This window comes from Myotis myotis, unplaced genomic scaffold (assembly GCF_014108235.1).
Source record: "Myotis myotis isolate mMyoMyo1 unplaced genomic scaffold, mMyoMyo1.p scaffold_m19_p_21, whole genome shotgun sequence".
Lineage (NCBI taxonomy): Eukaryota > Metazoa > Chordata > Mammalia > Chiroptera > Vespertilionidae > Myotis > Myotis myotis.
In genome coordinates, this window is record NW_023416326.1 from 88,277 (window position 1) to 105,579 (window position 17,303).

At 64.6% G+C, this 17,303-nt stretch overlaps 1 protein-coding gene across 3 annotated transcripts in view; it reads left to right on the forward strand.

Annotated features, from left to right (window-relative positions):
- SYT2 (synaptotagmin 2) overlaps nt 1–17,303 on the forward strand; it is a 36,515-nt gene that overhangs the window by 10,281 nt on the left and 8,931 nt on the right. The window contains exon 1 of one of the 3 annotated variants that reach the window (XM_036354929.1): nt 11,458–11,613. The exons of the other annotated variants lie outside the window; for them this stretch is intronic. The gene's annotated coding sequence lies outside the window, so the exon portion shown is untranslated. Of the gene's footprint in view, nt 1–11,457; nt 11,614–17,303 lie in introns of those variants that run through there. 3 annotated transcript variants of the gene reach the window in all.

A 17,303-nucleotide genomic window follows, 5' to 3' on the forward strand; every position in this document is an offset into this window, starting at 1 on the left:
CTCAACCTTCCTCACGCCGTGACCCTTTCATACAGTTCCTCATGTTGTGGTGACCCCCAACCATAAAATTACTTCGTGGCTACTTCATAACTTAGTTTTGCTACTGTTATGAATCATCATGTAAATATCTGATATGCAGGATGTATTTTCATGGTTACAAATTGAACATAATGAAAGCATAGTGATCAATCACAAAAACAATATGTAATTATATATGTGTTTTCCGATGGTCTTAGGCGACCCCTGTGAAAGGGTCATTCGACCCCCAAAGGGGTCGCAACCCACAGGTTGAGAACCACTGCCTTAGATGGAGGACAGCAGGGAGGGACTGAGTGAGGGGGAAATGCAACTTGGGTGGCTAGGAGGATTTGGGGTAACCCTCCCTTGGTTGGGCACCTACCCCTCTTCCCCTCCTGCCCATCAGCTGTCACCGTGTCCTGTGGGGAGAGGAAGCGCCATTCACAAGATTCCAGAGTGCGTCCTGTCCGTGCGTCTCCTGGAGGGGGGCTGGGGTGCTCTGGTTCCCTGCTCCGGCAGCAGTTACGCGATGGCCCACATTAATTAGACGCCTCAGGATTTTCATGTTTGGTTTTATGAAGCTCTATATTTAGCCAGCATGTCTGGAGCCCCAGTCTGAGTGGCGGTGCTGTGCTGGTTCCGGGACAGAGCTGGGCGGCCACGGCCCGGCTGCAGGGAGCCCCGGCCGGGGGACACCGACCAGACAAATGTGCCTTTGGAGCAGGGAGATGGACGTGTCAGTCGTGCGGGGAGGCCTGGCGGCTTCCAGAGGAGGTGCCATTTAATAAACGTTTTGAAGGGACGGGCACAAGGGCATCCTGGCAGAGGGAGCAGCGGCTGAAGCAGGGGTGTGGGCGGGCGGGCGCCGAGGCCCAGGCTGGGCTGCGGGCCGGGGGGGGGGGGGGGGGCGGGCAGGCGGGCATTGAGCCCCATGGAGAAGGGGCCTGAGTGCCTGTGAGGTGTGGAGCGGGGTGTGATGTGACCAGGTGTGCGTGTTAGGAAGTTCACTCTGGTGTGCAGGGGGTGCAGGAGCAGGGGAGCAGTGGGGAGATAATTGTGGAATGAATCTAGGTGAGAGAGGATGAGGGGCTGGGCCTCTGGGAGACGGAGTCTGCATTCGAGAGCTAATTAGGAAGAAGAATGCGCCAAACCTGATAACCAATTATAGGTGAGAGGTGGAGGCAGCGGCGGGGGATCCCTGAGCCCCGCAGCCAGGCGATGAGTGTGGTGTGTGTGTGCGGGCACGCATGTGTGCATGTACTCACGTGTGTGCATATGCCCATGTGTGTATGTGCGAGTAGGCATGTGCTCATCGGTGTGCATGTACTCACATCTGTATGTGCCGATGTGTGTGCACATGCATGTGGCCATGTGTGCACACATGTGTTCCTGTGTGTGTGCATGCATATATATGTGTGTGCATGTGTGAATGGGATAAACGTGAGTTTATCTGTGGGTGGGAGATTGGCGAGGGTTTCGAGCAGGATCCACGGGGAGGGGGTGGGCACTGGCCTCACACAGAGTAAGGACAGGGTCCCTGGGAGCGAGGCTGGGCCAGGAGGAGGCCTAGGGAAGCGGGTGCCCGAGGAGCGGGTGGGTGAGCCAGCGCCGTGTGCTGCAGCGGTTACCTGGCACAGCAGACTCCCCATGACACTTGATGAGACACTGGTAACAGAGCACCTCCAATTAGTGGCTTAAAACAACCCCGTCTTTGCTCTGACGTCTGGTTGGAGCAGGGCCCACCGCAGTGGATCGTCTCTGTCCTGCACGCTGCCAGCCTGCCTGGGGCATGCAAGCCCAGAATGGCTCGTTCCGTGGCCACAAGGCAGTGGGTGCAGCCGAGGCTGTGGGTGGGCAGTGGGGTGCAGCCGAGGCCGTGGGAGGGCAGTGGGGGTGCAGCCGAGGCTGTGGGCGGGCAGTGGGGGTGCAGCCGAGGCCGTGGACGGGAAGTGGGGGTGCAGCCGAGGCTGTGGGGTGGGAAGTGGGGGTGCAGCCGAGGCCGTGGGCGGGAAGTGGGGGTGCAGCCGAGGCCGTGGGCGGGCAGTGGGGGTGCAGCCGAGGCCGTGGGTGGGCAGTGGGGGTGCAGCCGAGGCTGTGGGGTGGGAAGTGGGGGTGCAGCCGAGGCCGTTGGTGGGAAGTGGGGGTGCAGCTGAGGCCATGGGTGGGAAGTGGGGGTGCAGCTGAGGCCGTGGGTGGGAAGTGGGGTGCAGCCGAGGCTGTGGGCGGGAAATGGGGGTGCAGCTGAGGCCGTGGGTGGGAAGTGGGGGTGCAGCCGAGGTTGTGGGCCGGGCTGCTGTCCCGCAGCGTCACCGTCAGCATCGCTCAGTGGTCAGAGCCTCACGAAACCCCCTCGGCTGCGGGGGAGGGGGCACCGACCGTCTCAGTGTCGCCGTCGCAGTCACAGCGTCCGGAGAGCACGTGAGGCGGGAGAGACCCCCCCACAGGTGTGTGGGGCGCGGTGACCTCACAGAAGGTGAGACCTATTCTTCGTCCACCGGCCTCTCTCGGCGTCACGTGTGAACTGTGGGACAGAGCTGCCCCTTTGGTACGCGCCGTGGCTGGTGTCTCGGCTCCGGCCCGGGGAGCGCTGCTAGTGCATCCTGGGTGCGGCTTCAGCTTGACCTCCCCTCCCTGAGGCCAAACACTGGCCAGTGCGAGCTGCTGTGGGGAGAGCTGTCGAGCTGTCGGATCCAGAGAGCAGAGCCTGGCCACCGGGCGTGAGACACAGGGCTCAGGGCCTCTGTGGGCCGCCGTCTTCAGCAGGCAGACAGGTCAGGTGTCGGCGGGAATAGAGGGGTGGGTGAGCCAGGAGCTGGGTGGGAGGGAAGGGGGCCTGGGGCAGGGTTCTCGCCGGGGAGACACACACATGCCCAAGGGGTGGGGACGCCAGGGAGCTCCCGGCCACTCCTGCCTGGGAGGCCTCTGCAGGCACCAAGCCTGCGGGCGCGTAGGTGTCGGACGTCCAGCCTCCAGAGCTGCGAGAAATGCCTGCTGACTGTCGGCTGCCTGTCCGTCTCTGGCATTTGTGAAGCCGCCGGATGGACCAACATCCGGGTGGGGAAGGGGCAGCGAGTGCCCGAGGACGGAGCTGGGTGTGATGGAGCGAGCGGAAGCTGCGGTCAGCGTGGCAGGGCCAGGCCAGCGGCCACGAGGTCACGGGAAGGGCACTGGCAGCTCCGGAGAGTTTGGCCACGGAGAGGTAACGGGTTTCCTGCTGAGAGGACTCCTGGGGCCTAGCACGGACGTGCCCACGTCAGTGACACAGACGTGAACGTGTGCAGCCTGGTGTGTCCACGGTCACTGCCCTAGAGCCGCCCATCACCCGCTTCTCACCCCGGCTTCTGACGGCAAATGCGATCAGAACTCTGCGAGGAATTGTCCTCTCCGCTGAGCGTGAACGTGCCACATAAATCTCCCGCCTCGGGTGAATCTACAGAAGCAGGAGGTGCATTACAGGCGCCGTAGGCGGTGGGGGGACGGGAGGAGATGTGCGAGGGGCAGGGTGGGCGTCACCCCGCGATGACAGTGACCGGGCTGCAGCCTCCCTCCCTGGGGGATGCGTCCTGTCGGTGGAGGCTGTCGGACCCCCTCCCAGGACGTGGGCGAGTGGGGTTCAGACACAAGCAGCCCCATCCTGTGCTTGTTCTGGGAGGAAAAACACCCAGTGGGGTCAAAGCTCAGTCCAAACATGACATGCAGCCCCGGCCGGGGTGGCTCAGTGGCTGGGCATCGACCAATGAACCAGGAGGTCACAGTTCAATTCCCCGTCAGGGCACATGCCGGGTTGCGGGCTCGATCCCCAGTTGGGGGCGTGCAGGAGGCAGCCGATCAGTGATTCTCTCTCATCATGGATGTGTGTGTGTCTCTCTCTCCCTCCCTCTCCTTTCCTCTTTGAAATCAATAATAAAAAACAATCAATCAAACAAAAAAACAGGCAGAGAATGGGAACAAAGGAGGAACTCTGTGTGCAGAGCAGCGGCCGGCCGTCGGTCCCTCCCTGTCACGCAGCGTCCCCTACAGCTGCCGTCAGGCACGAGGGGTGAGAGGTCCCGTCACCCGCCAGGTCCCTCGCCTGCTGCTCAGAAGCCGACGTGGCCGTTACAAATGGCGTCCTCCTCGGGCGCTCCGCTTCCGGGCAGGGCAGTAATTAATCCTGGCGGGAACTCCATCCATCTTGATTTCGTGCCCAGTGTCCTTGCACCCTGTCCTCCGTCCGTCACCTGTCTGCACAGTAATGACTCCAGAAAGCACGTGAATTCCTGGCGACGGCACCTGGGTGGAGTGGAGGGGACCTGCGGCTCGTCCGTTACTGGGAGCCCCAGGCAAGTCCCCCGATGTTCAGCCCGCAGCTCTCTGGGTGCCGAAGGGAATATGGCGACAGGGGGGTCGGTGCCCGGTTCTCCCACTTTTCTGTGTCCTGAAGCTTTTCTCTGTCTGGGCTCCTGGGTCTGCTGAGTCCCTCCACCTGCTCCCAGCGGTTCCCTGAGCTGCAGGTTAAATTCTTTTTTTTTTTTTTTTTAATATTTTTATTTATTTCAGAGAAGAAGAGAGAGGGAGAGAGAGAGAAACATCAGTAAGAATCATTGATTGGCTGCCTCCTGCACACCCTCTACTGGGGATTGAGCCCACAACCCGGGCCTGTGCCCTGACCCAGAATTGAACTGTGACCTCCTGGTTCATAGGTCAACACTCAACCACCAGGCTGCAGGTTAAACTCTTACAGTCCAGCCTCCCCAAGCACTGACCCCTCACTCTGAGGCCCGCTCACGGCCTGGGGGTGCCCTCCGGGTTGCCGGGGGTGGGGGGGTGGGGGAGGGGGGGCCTTCTGACTCGTGAGCGCTGCCCTGTGTCTGTGAGTAAACGCTGGCCGGCCAAGGTCTGGGGCGGAGGGTGGCGCCATCGTGAAGGTCCGCTGGGCCTGGAGCCGCAAGCTCTGAATCGTCAGATCTTCTCTTTCCACACAAACCCGGGAAAGTCCTCGCCAGGCGGGTGGCAGGGGCACGGGGACAGCGGCCGAGCGAGAGGGGCGAGCTGCTGTCTTTCTCCTTAACCACGGTCTTAAAACCTGTTAAAGATAGAAGTGAACGTTAACCGATACTTCTAAACGGTGTTGGAATGCACGGTTTGATGCGAAACTTGGAGACGTAACGATGTGGGCCTGTCAGGTGACTCGCAGTAGCTGATCTGCGTGTGGAATTGACGCGTCTGCGTTTATGAACGGAGCCTTGACCAGCCCGAGCCGCAGGGAGAGCCCCTCGTGCCTCCGCTGAGACGGAGCCCTGCTGGCCTCATTCCCCACGCAGACCCGTGCGCGTCCCGTCCTGTGCTGTGCGACGGCCGCCTCCCGTTGTGTGAGGCCCCGAGGTCAGGGCCCCGTCTGGCCGCCCTCGATGCCCAGACACTGGCGCAGCCTCGGTGCCCGACGGGTACTCGAGGGGTTGGACACGTGAATGAATGAATGAAGTAAAGGCACCAGCTTGACCCCTGAGGAAGTGAGGGACCGCTGGGAGCCTGTCAGCCCCTCTGCAAAATCAGGCGGGGGTGGGGGTGGGGGGTGAGCCCCGGAGGCCGAGTGTGTGTGAAACCCCGGCCGGCCGGCGGTGGGAAGGGGGGAAGGGGCCAGCTTGCCAAGCGTCCTTCCTGAACACCTGCCCCCTCGGAGCCGAGACTGGCGCTGGCAGCCGTGATGGATGCCGGGTTGGCTTGAAAAATGGAGGCCACAGGCTGAGCCAGCTCCACCAGGCGGCTTGAGGGCCCCGCGCGCACGGTGTTCGGGGTTAGCCCGTCCTCACACGTAATTATGAAGCCTGGGGTTATGTCGGGGGCAGGGCGGGACCGGAGGAGAAAGCAATGCTGATGCCCGCGGTGAGGAGGCAAGAGCTGGGGAGCGGCCACGCCACCCATCCCGATGCCCCACTGGGTGGTCCCTGTGGGCTGCCCTGCGTGTGGGGGCAGCAGCCTCCTGACACTGGCCTCTGCCCTGGGGTTTGGAGCTGGGGGCCCCCAGGGCAGGTGGCCCCGAAGGGCCATCTCTTCCTCGGCCTTTTTCTGACAAGGAGGCTTCACAGGTGTCAACCTTGGCACTGAGCACAGGGCCTGGCAGCGAGTAGGCAAGTGGTAGCACTGAATGAACGAATGAACGAGTGAGTGAGTGGCCTGGCCAGCGTGGCTCAGTGGTTGAGCATCGACCTAGGAACCAGGAGGTCAGGGTTCGATTCCCGGTCAGGGCACAGGCCCCGGTTGCGGGCTGGATCCCCAGTGTGGGGCGTGCAGGAGGCGGCCGATCCCTGATTCTCTCTCATCGTTGATGTTTCTCTCTCTCCCTCTCCCTTCCTCTCTGAAATCAGTAAAAAAATACATTTTAAAAATGAGTGAGTGAGTGAGCGAGTGAGTCATTGGTTACGCGTGTCTGTGGCCCGCGAGGGCAAGGGCTCGGGCACCTGATCCGCATCCGGTAGCTGCTCGTTAGCGTTTGCCGGGTGGTGAGCTGACCTGGGGAACTGGTTGCACATGGACGGGCTGAGGCAGGAGAACAGGGAGCACAGCCCTGCATGGGGGGAAGAGGCTCGGCGGGGCGAGGGGCAGGGCTGAGGGCTGCACCCACACAGTCCTCGCCCTGGGCTCGGCCCCTCCCCGCTGCCCTTTGTGCAGTGTGGTCTGGGGACCCCATGTCACATAGCAGGGCGCCCGAGCTGACCCTATGGAGTCAGAGTCTCGGGGTGGGGCCTGGGCACCGGCGCTTCTGGGAGTTCCCGGGAGACGGGTGATGCACAGGGACTGGGAGGCGCTGGGCGAGCTGCTGTGTGGGTGCCCTGCTTCACCCACTCTCCCGGGCGGTGGCAGGGAGCCCGGGAGCAGCCTGCACCCAGGAGGGCCTGTGGGCACTGTCCGTAAGCCTCCCTACAGCCTGTGCAGCGAGCCTGGTACCACCCACCACAGACAGGAAACAGGCTCAGAGAAGTCGATGAAGCTGCCCTGAGACACACAGCACTTAGAGGGAGTTGGGGCCAGAATCTGGGCTGGTGAACACGATGCTGCCTCTCAGGGTCCCCTCTGTTTCCTGGTGGGTGCCCCCCCCCCCGGAGACTCACCCCACCCCCCTCTCTGTCCCTGGAGCGAATTGAGCTTTTTCTTTTTAATACGTTTTTTTTTAAAATTGCTTTTCAGAGAGAGAGAGGAAGGGAGAGGGAGAGAGAGATAGCAATAGCGATGTGTGAGGAACATCATCGATCAGCTGCCTCCTGCACGGCCCCCACTGGGGATCGAGCCCGCAACCAAGCAATGTGCCCTTGACTGGAATCGAGCCTGGGACCCTTCAGTCCGCAGGTCAAAGCTCTATCCACTGAGCCAAACCGGCCAGGGCAAGCCAGCCTGAGCCTTGATGGAAACACACAGGCAAGGGGAGGGGGGGTCCATTTGTTTTCATTTAAAGACCCACCAGCCACACAGCAGGGCCTGCAGGCACCTCCTGTCCGGGGCCCAGGGAGTCCGGTGGCCGCGGGGCCAGGTCCTGCCTGCAGCTGCTCTCTGGGCCCTGAGCTCTGCTCCTGCCACGACGTACCTGCCGGCGGCTGTCACCTGCTCAGCAGATGGCAGACTGGTGGCTCCTCGCCCTGAGCTGTGCCCAGATGGGCTCAGCCGTGTCCTGGTTGCCCTGAGCCAGGCCATCTGTGCCCGAGAGAGACCCAACACTCTGCAAGTGGTGCAGAGAGAGCTCCGGGCAGGCCAGACACAGCTTCCCCTGGCCCTGCAGAGCGGCTCTCAGAGGCCGCATGCTCTCCTCTGGGCCACCCCTCTGCTCCCTGTCAGCAGGGAGCCCCTCCCTCCGTCTCCTGGTCCTGGGGAACCGAGAGGGGGAGGGGGGCACTGGCAGGGGTGGGTCTGCCCCTGCCCCTGCGCTCCTCCTTGGGGTTCATTCTCATGGTCACTCTCATGGCTGATGGAGGGAACATGTCACCTTGTTAACTGGGAAGCAGAGCTGCCCTGAAAATTCCCTTAAAATGAAACGCAAGCCCGGCCGGCGTGGCTCAGTGGTTGAGGGTTGACCTGTGAACCAGGAGGTCACGGTTTGATTCATGGTCAGGGCACATGCCCGGGTTTGGGCATTGGCAGGGGGCACATGGGAGAGGAAGTCACCCTGAGACCCTCAGCAGACCCAGCGCTTGAGACTCCAGAGGGGGCATTGCTGTCCGCCCCACCCTCCAAAAAAATCTCGGGGAGAGAGAGAGAGAGAGAGAGAGAGAGAGAGAGAGAGAGAGATTCTCGAATCTCAAGGTGTCCCTGCCTCTGAGATGGAGCCAGAGCCTCCGGGGACCAGGGAGCTGAAAAGTGCTCCAGTTTGACAGACATCAGCTCCCGCCAGCCTGCGTCCCGGCCTTGGGAAGCAGCCCAGCCCCTCGGCTTCCCGGTCCCACCAGGATCAGAGGGTGGGGGGCTGCACATAAGGGGGGGTGAGAGGTGGCCCAGCCCCTGAGCAGGAGGGCGACGCCCCAGCTCCAGGCCACCTCCCCCGGAGGCGATGGGCTGCACAGTTCCCTGGGAAATGAGGACTTTTAGGAAAAAAAAACTCACAACAACAGACTCGGCCAAGCACCGCATTGCAGTGCCTGTGGGATCGGAGCAGCTGCTGGCTGCTGTGTGGGCTCCGCGCGTCCCTGCCCGGCCTGCGCCCAGGGCCGGAGGCGGGGGAAGTGGGTCACCAGCCCCCTGGCACCCCTCTGCGCACTGGGCATTGGCAGGGGTGACAGCTGGTGGGGGCGACGGCAGGGGTACAGTGGCCCGACCCCGGCTGTGTCTGCGGCCTTTGTCACACGCCCTGGTTATCTGTCATCCGGGGCTCCTTTCGCTGGAACCTGCAGGCCCCAGCGCTGACCCCCCCCCCCCCATCATCTCATCATGTCCTCGTTCTCTCCACAAAGGGGCCACACAGCCTCTGCCTCCACCCACCTCCGTTCTGCCGCTCACAGACTCAGAGCCGAAACTGTCCGGTCCAATCCCTTGATTTTATTAACGAGGAGCCTAAGGCCCAGAGAGAAGAGGGCTCGGGGCAGGGCTGGTCTTAGAACAGAGACCCAGAGGTCGAGAGGTCGTGGGGGGGGGTGCGGGTAGGTGATGGGCAGTGGGGAGTGAGGCCCTGGGCAGAGGCTACGACTTCCTGCTGATGGACCAGTGAGTCTGTAGATTCGCTGTTTAAGGCGCTCACGGAGGCCAGCAGCACCCACAGGCGGATTCCACGTCCCCACACCCCGCGCTTCCTGCAGAACCCCCCCCCCCGGAGCCCCCCACTCTCACTCACCCTCCAGGACCCCCACAATGCTGGCTGGGGACCTTATCAGGGTGCTGGGGGCTCCTGGGCCTCCGTTCAGCTGCTGCTCTCAGCTCTGGACCAGGTGCTGCGGCCTTAGGGGCGACAGGGAGGCCAGACAGGGGGTCAGGACCCCAAAGCCAGCTCAGGGCTCTCCTGGGTGAGGGGCAGAGGGAAGAACACGGGGAACCACCCACAGGGTCCAGCGGACAGAGCTGGCTGCCCATTCCCTCCTGGTTCTGTCCCAGGGCCACCAGGGAGCCCCCAGCGGGCACCAAAGCTGCCTCTGTCCAGGGTCCTGACCTCCGCCTCGCAGGGCCCGGCTCAGGCCGGCCTGGGTGGGGACGAGGCCTCCGGTGCTGGGCCTCCCCCGACTGCCTTTGGGACTGGCCAGGGGGGCCGTGGTGAGCGCGCCTCTCGCGGGGGGGGGGGGTCTGGACCCCATTTTCCTGGAGGCAGCTTTGCGGCAGGCTCAGGTGTCTGCACCCCTCTCAGGAGAAGGAGTTAATGGGGGTCCCTTCCTCTAGCCCCCCGCGCCCACACAAGCACCAACTCGCAGTCATTACGGGGCGCTTCCAGCCCAGGGAGGTGTCCTGGGGCCCTCAGCCTCAGGACGCCCCAAAGTCTCACCCGAATCCCCTGAACTTCCCGCCCTTTCCTCCCTCCTCCCGGCAGAGGAAGCTTTGAGGGATTTCACAGGGAACCATTTCTCTGGGGGCGGGGGAGGGGTGGGGAGCCCCTGACCTTGAGCCCTGGACCCTCGGTCCCGTTTTCCGTCCGAGGAGCGGCGGGGGGGGGGGGGGGGGCGGGGGAGGCGGGCGGAGGGGGGCGGAGGCGGGACTCAGGCGTCAGTCCCGGCCCCCCACGCGGACGCGCAGCCCCCGCCGGCCTGTGGGCGGCGCGCGGCTTGGAAATTCCCGACTCAGCGTTTCTGTGTCCAGCGCCCGTGACGAGTGAGCTGCACGGATCCAGACACAGGCTCAGCCCAGCGTGGAGCCCCGTGGCCGGTGCCGCAGCGCCGCAGAGCCCACGGGGGCGGGGCGGGGCGGGGGGCGGGGAGGGGGAGAGAGGAAAGGGGGGATTCGTGGAGCTCGTGGGAATCCCGGGCTCCTCAGTGAGGCCTCCCACGTGGGGGGGGCACTTCCTGGGTCGAACCCCAAACTTGAGCCATGGTTCGGAGTGCGCAGAGCACGAGCAGGAAGGGGTGCCGCTGGGCGGGAGGGGGGGGGGGAGGGAGCGCGCAGAGCAGGCGGGGCTGGGAGGCCAGGGGACCAGGGCTGGGGGCCCGACACCCGCAGAAATGCCACGCGGAGCTGGGGTCCCGCGGTCTCAGCGGGCGGGTGCTGGGGGCAGAGGTGGAGGCAGAGGGGGGTCACCCAGGCTCCCCGCCCCCTGCCTCTGGCCTCCAGTGGGAATGCCTGCCCCCCCTGTGCTGGGGAGGCCGGGTCCCTACGCAGGGCCGTGTGGAAGGGTCCTATCTGGGAGCCAGGCCCGGCCCGGCGCTGCAGATAAGCTCGCCCCCCCCCCCCCCCAGCTCCCCAGCCCCCGCCCTCCGCCTCCATCCCCTGTCCCGCCCTCTTGCTCTCAGGAGTCGGGGCTGGACTACGCCCCCTGAGACTGAGGCTGGGGCGCCCCGGTCCCGGCTCTTGGGGCGGAAGGAACCCCACCTCGCCGGCCCCTCCGGATTCTGCCCTTTGTCTGCCTCACTCCACGTCGCCCTCCCTCTCCGTGTCTTTCCCGACTCGGGAAACCTTCCTGCGTATCCCCTGAAGCGAGTCGGCTCCCTCCCTCCCGCACGCCGCCCCCGCCGGCCCCTCCCCCTCCCGTCCCCGCCCCCGAAAGGCTCCCCAAGCCGGTGGGCGGCGGGGGCGGCTCAGGGGCGCAGGGACCGGGCGGGGACCCTCCGCATTGTCCCGCGGGCTCCGGAGGCGCGAAGCCGGCCCGCCGCCCCAAACTTCTCCAGGGGCGCGCCCTCCCCGCGCCGCTCTGCACACCCCTGTCCGCCCTGCCCGCCCACCGCCACCCCCGGTGCAGAGGGGCTCGGGCGCGCGGGGGCGGCTCCGCGGGCGAGGCCGGGATCGCCCTGGCGGGGCGGCCGCACCGTGCGCAGCGGATGTGAGGAGCATGTCAATTGGCGGCGGGGGAGCGGCTGGGCTGTTCCTACCGCAGAGCGAGCGCGCGCGGAGCCGGCAGGGGAGCGCAGCGGCCGCCGCGCGAGTAGAGGGGACCCCGGCCACGCCACCCTCCGCGCTCTCGGCCAGCTTGGCCCGCAGTGCGGCCGGACGCCCCGGGTAAGAGGAGCCGGCGGGACCCCCTGAGGGCGGTCCTGGGTCCGAGAGAAGCCGAGAAGCCGCGCCGCAGCCGCCGCCGCAGCCGCCCGGAGGGCCTGCGCGCCCGAGACCAGGCAGGGTCTCCAGGCCGGACGTTCGCACTTTGTGGGTTGGGCAATCACAGCCGCGTAAACTAACTGCGGGACCGAGCGGGCGGTGGGAACTGGGCTCCGGAAATCCACGCGCGTCGGACTTGCCCGGTTAGTCCCGCAGGAAGCGTCCCGAGGGGTCCCGGGCACCCCTGGCCCTTGACCTGGTTCTCCGCGCGGGAGGGCGGGCGAGGGGGTGGGGGAGCAGGCGGGGCGGCCGCGCATGGCCCCCGGGAGGCTACAGCGCCCGGACTGAGAACGTGGGAAGGCGGGAAAGGGGGTGCGTGGCGCCTGGTACCTCCCCCGCCCCCGCCGCAGTGAGGAGGGGCTGGAGGCTCACGCGCGGAGCTCCGAGCCCCCTTGCGCAGAGCGGGACGCGCCGGGGGCGCTGGCGGTGCACGGGGGCCCCTTCCCCTCTGTGCGCGCCCGGCGCCAGGCAGGGCCGCAGCCGTCCGGGCTGGGCTGGGCGCGGGGCTGGGCTGGGCGCGGCGTCTTCCTCCCCTTCCTCTCCCTGAAACTTTCTGTTCTCCAGCCGGCGCCAGGGCTGAGGAATTGGAAGAAGCAGGAGCCCGAGGTGCCGGCCGGCCTCAGAGCCGGGAGGGGTAGGCGTGGGGGATGGGCCAGGGGCCACGGGCAGTCAGAGCGCATGCTCCACTCGCTGTGCGGTGTGACCTTGGGCTGGCAGCCGCACCACTCTGAACCTGCGTAGTGGAGGCGCCTGGGGAGGCGGAGTGGGGCTGATGGGGACCGGGTGGCGGGGAACCAGCCCTGGGCCTCCAGGGGCTGTGCACCCCACGCTCCAGGGGGAGCTGGGAGCTTCCACTCCCACCTGGCCTGTGGCCTTGGACAGACACTCACCCCCTGGGCCTCAGTATCTCGGTCTGGAAAATGGGCTTTTGGGATGTCGGGTGCCTGAAACCGCTCCCAGCCCCGCACCTGCTGTCCCGCAGCCACTCCCTGCACCTTCCATGGGAGGCCAGCCGGCCTCACTCGCAGCATCCTTCTGTGACCCGGCCTTGGGGACACTGTAGCTCCCCTCCCCCCTAAAGGTGGCTGGGCGTGAGCCCCTCAGCCCCTCAGTCACCATCCTCCGCAGGGGGCACCCCTTCCTCCTCCCCAGGGGCACCCCTCCCTGGGGAGAGCTTTCCTGGGTTAAAGGGGGCTGTCAAGGACCTCCCAAGGTCATGAGCCTGGCCCCTGGCTCTGGGCAGGGCTGCCCCACCTCAGAGAGGGGCGATCTGGAGGGACTGTTGGAACGGCCTGCACCACAACAGCCATTGGGTGGCCTCCCAGCCTCCCCCAGGAAGGCCTGACCCTCCTCCCAGGGTGAAGGCCGCGTCTCACTGGGCCTCAGGGTGTCGTGGGAAGAGTCCTGGATTAAGGTGGGAGTTATGAGTGGGATTCTAGACTCTGCCTTCCATCTGTGTGCCCTTGTGTGCCCTTGGGCAAGCCCCGTTTTCCTCTCCTCGCTGGACACCGAGGGTCAAACTCATAACCTCCAGGGTTCTTCCCGCCAGCTGCTCCGTGGCTGAGGTTCTGAGCTGGGGTCGGAGCAGCAGGAAGGGAGCTGGAGCAGGGCCGGGGCTGGGGTGGGGGGTCTCCAGGAAACCCCCACTTCTGTCCCGGGAGCCAGACAGCGCGAGGCACAGTGTCTGTGTGAATGGGCTGTGCCCAGCCCTGTCCACCCTGGTGTGAGCCCCAGACCCTGCGTCTTCGGGGATTCACCATGTGACCTTGAGCAAGTGCCTCGGCAGTTTTTGGAGCCTCAGTGAGTTGTCAGGACGCAGTGATCGCCGCAGGGGGTGTGAGGGTTTCCGTAGACGATGCTCAGTGGGCCGCCGAGCCCTCTGCATCCTCGGGGCGGCAGCCGCGGTGACAATGACAGGAAGGGCTGGCACCAGGCAGTGGGCACCTCTCTGCAGGCAGCGGACATGGCCGGGGCGCAGGGGGAGGTTTGCCGACTGGCAGGGTGGTCGTGGGGTTTGGGAAGCTGCCCTGCAGAGTGGGGACAGCCCTCTGTCTCCCTCCCCACTCTGTCTCTCTCTGTCTTTGTCTCTCTTTCTGTTTGTCTGTCTGTCTGTCTGTCTCTCTCTCTCTGTCTCCCTCATTCTGAGCAGTAATTCCATGGAAAGGAAACTGCTCCACTTTGCTGCAGTCTCCCCCCCCACCCCCTTCCTGTGGTTATGGATAAGGTGGGCAGTTATCTGCCCTGAGGGAAGGACAGGAAGTAGTCGGACTTGAGGGCTGGCCGCAGCGCGAGGACCAGTGCACCCCCCGACTTTTAAAGGAGCCTTTGGATTGGCTGCATTCAGTGACCCTCTGTGTCCAGCCTGTGGCCTCTCACTCGCCCCAGCCCTGCTCCTCATAAACCCCCCTCATTGTTTGAGCTGCTGGTCCCAGCCTGTGGGGTCTTTGTGCAGCCGCCTGGGGCTGAGGGGCCTCTGGGGCCTCAAGGGAGGACTCGGCCAGAGCCCCGGCAGCGGCTTCCTCATTGGGGTGGGGTGCGGGGGGAGCCCAGGGAAGATGTGGAAAAGTCCTTGGCATGTCAGGACCAGCTGCGGGTGATTTTCTTCCTGCCTTGGCTTCGTTCTCTTTCCTTTTCTCTCCTCTGCATCCTGCTCCCTGGTCCCTGCGTCCTGAGCTTGGGGAGACCTGGGGGAGGAGGCCCAAAGCCCACAGCTTCTCCTCACTTGGAGGGCAGGACGGTGCAGTGGGCCCCGCGGGGTGGGGACCAGCAGTGCCTCTATGTTGTGGACCTGGAAACAAGGCCAGGACGGGGATGGGGGGGACCTCCCCAAGGTCACACATCTGGCCGGTAGCAGGGGGAGGTTTTGAGCACAGGCTGTCTCGTCCCAAAGCCTGCACTCCCGTCTGATGAGAAAAGTGGGCGAGGGGCTGAGGACCGCCAGGCCCAGGGACACGATGGGACGGTCTCTGGGCAGGTGGGCTCTGGCTCCTCTGGCCGGGCTGCCCTGTCTCATCTCCTCCCTGGTGGCCTGGCGGGAATGCCTGTGGGCACTCTCCGGGGGCCTAGGTCTTGTCCCTGATGGAACAGGTGTGGCACTTGCTCGCCCAGGTGAGGGCGGTGATGGCCAAGCATCCCTCCTTCCTTCCACTGGAGGCAGACCCAGCGAGTGCCTCCAGGGTCAGCTGTTCCTGCCTCTGGGAGGTTGGGGGAGAGCCGGAATTTGGGGCCCCGGCCCCCCTCCCCACCAATGCCTGCATCCCTCACCAGCTCCATGGGCCTAATGAGCTCCCTGCCGTGTGATGCCTTCGACATTCACCTTTTTCTCTAATGAGCCTCAGAGGGCGAAGCTTGGCTCCGTCTCATTGGTCACCCCCATCCTCCCGTCAGGAGGCCACGGTGGGGCTATTCCCCATCTGGGTCCAGACTCAGCTCCCCGAGGCCCACAGCGTCTGAACCCAGCCCTGGGGAAACCCGCCCCTCCGTCTCGACCCCCATGAAAAATCCAGAAACAGCAAAATGAAGACCACATGTCCATCGGCGGGATGCAGCTGCATGTCCCGTGCCTGTAGAACGGCTCGCAGACGGGCGTGTCACGGCCACCTGCCTTCCAGGTGAAGCCGCCGACCCCGCAATGGTTCCGATTTCCACGCAGGCGGCGGGCTCCCGAGACCCCTCATTGTCAGGAAGTAGTCCAAGTGTTGCTTTTGTTCATGAGATAAGCCGGGTTAGTTTTGCTTTTGTGGCTCACGTGGTTTTGTCTGTCGGTTCAGAGGCTCAGGGAATTCTCAAGTCTGGTCTCTCTTTTTTTTTTTAATGTGTTTTTATTGATTTCAGAGAGAGGAAGCGAGAAGGAGAGAGAGAGAGAAACATTAATGAGGAGAGAGAATCATTGATTGGCTGCCTTTTGTACGCCCCACACTAGGGATCTAGGCCCCCCAACCCGGGTCAGTGTGCCCTGACCGGGAATTGAACCCTGACCTCCTGGTTCATAGGTCGATGCTCAACCACTGAGCTACACCAGCTGGGCTCTATTTTGTATTTAATGTCAACACCTCCTAGCCGGTCCTGCAAGTGCAGGGATGATACAGAGAAAACTGTGAGCTCCCCATGGACCAGGGGTGGGGGGAGGGGGGCAGCTTGAGGACTGACCGTCCCGGGTGGGGGGTTGCTGGGGCCTGGACGGATGAGGCCGCGCGCGCACAGGGTGGCTTGGAGATAGGTGTCAGCTGTAGAGACTCCAGGGGTTGGAACAGGGACCTTGAAACTCAGCCGGGCTGCCCCAGAGGTCAGGCACCAGCCCACCCCCCCTGGCTTCACCTGCTGCCTTCCCCTGCTCCCAGGTGGGACCCCAGTACAATTCCACGCGGGGATTTTCCAGTTTGGAATTTCCCCCCATCTCCTCCCGCCTGGTGGCATTTTGAGGACACAGCTCCACCCCCCCCCCCCCCCCCCCCCGTCCGTTTCCTGTTCCTGCCCCCAGGTGGTCGGCGGAGGAAGTTGGCTTCTTCCTGGAATGTAATTGTGCCCCCAGGACTTGCCTGACCCACTTACCTCCTGGAGACCACAGCCTGTCAGAGGCGCGGGCAGTAATGGGCATCTCCTCCAGTGAGTGGCGTCTCCCCCCGGGGCGGCCTGGTCTGGGAGGAGCAGGGACAGGCTGTGTCCTCCTTGGTGGCCTCCCACAGGCGTCCACGGGTGGCAGAGCAGTGACCATCGGTTTGTCCCTGCCAAGCCCCATCCTGCCCCCCAGTCCTTCCCAAGCCCCCCTCGAGCGTGACCAGGGCCACGCCCCCACAGCCCACCCCTGCCTCACACTCACAGCTCACACCACCCCTCAGGCCCATGACAGGTGAGCAGACCTCTAGGTCCCAGGGTGCACGCCCCCCCCCCCCCCCCCGCACTTTCCATAACCTATGGCAGGCAGCCCAGGGCCTGCTGACCTCCAAGCTTTCATGGGTCCCCACTCAGTCACCCATTTGGGGTCCCCACCCTTCTCAGCCTGCTCCCCGAGCATCCTGGCACTGGTCCCCGAAAGACCCTGCCTGCAGGAGTGGGAGACCCCGAAGGCTGCTGGGCAGGGGGACCCAGTGAAAGCCCAGTGTTCTGAGTCTGGGGGGAAGGCATGGGGGCAGCAGGGGGGCCCTGAGCTGGCAGTGGGGGACCCCCAGCAGGCTGCTCCCTGGCCAGCTGGGTGGACGGTGACTCAGCAGCTTCCCCTCCAGTAGAGCGCGCGGTACAGCCGGGCTCATGGTCTCTTCGGGTGCAAGCTGCGGTCCTGCGGGGTAGCCTTGGGGCGCCCCTGCCCCTCACCCCTGTACCCACAGAGCTGGCGAAGGATGAGCAGCACAAGAGGGCTCACTGGGGCTACAGAGAGCAGGACGCGAGGGTGGGAGAGCTGTGCCCCATTCAGCAGGCGACTCCTGTGATGGGCCGGGACCCGCGTCCCTCTGGGGCCTCAGTTTCTCCATTTGCTCTGCATTTTTTGCAGGTTCCCCGAGCTCACAGAACCCAGGACTTTGCGGTTTAAAAAGACCTGCTCCCAACATCTGGGTTCAGAGAGAAACCCCCAGAGCAGGCGTGTGGGGCCGAGGGTT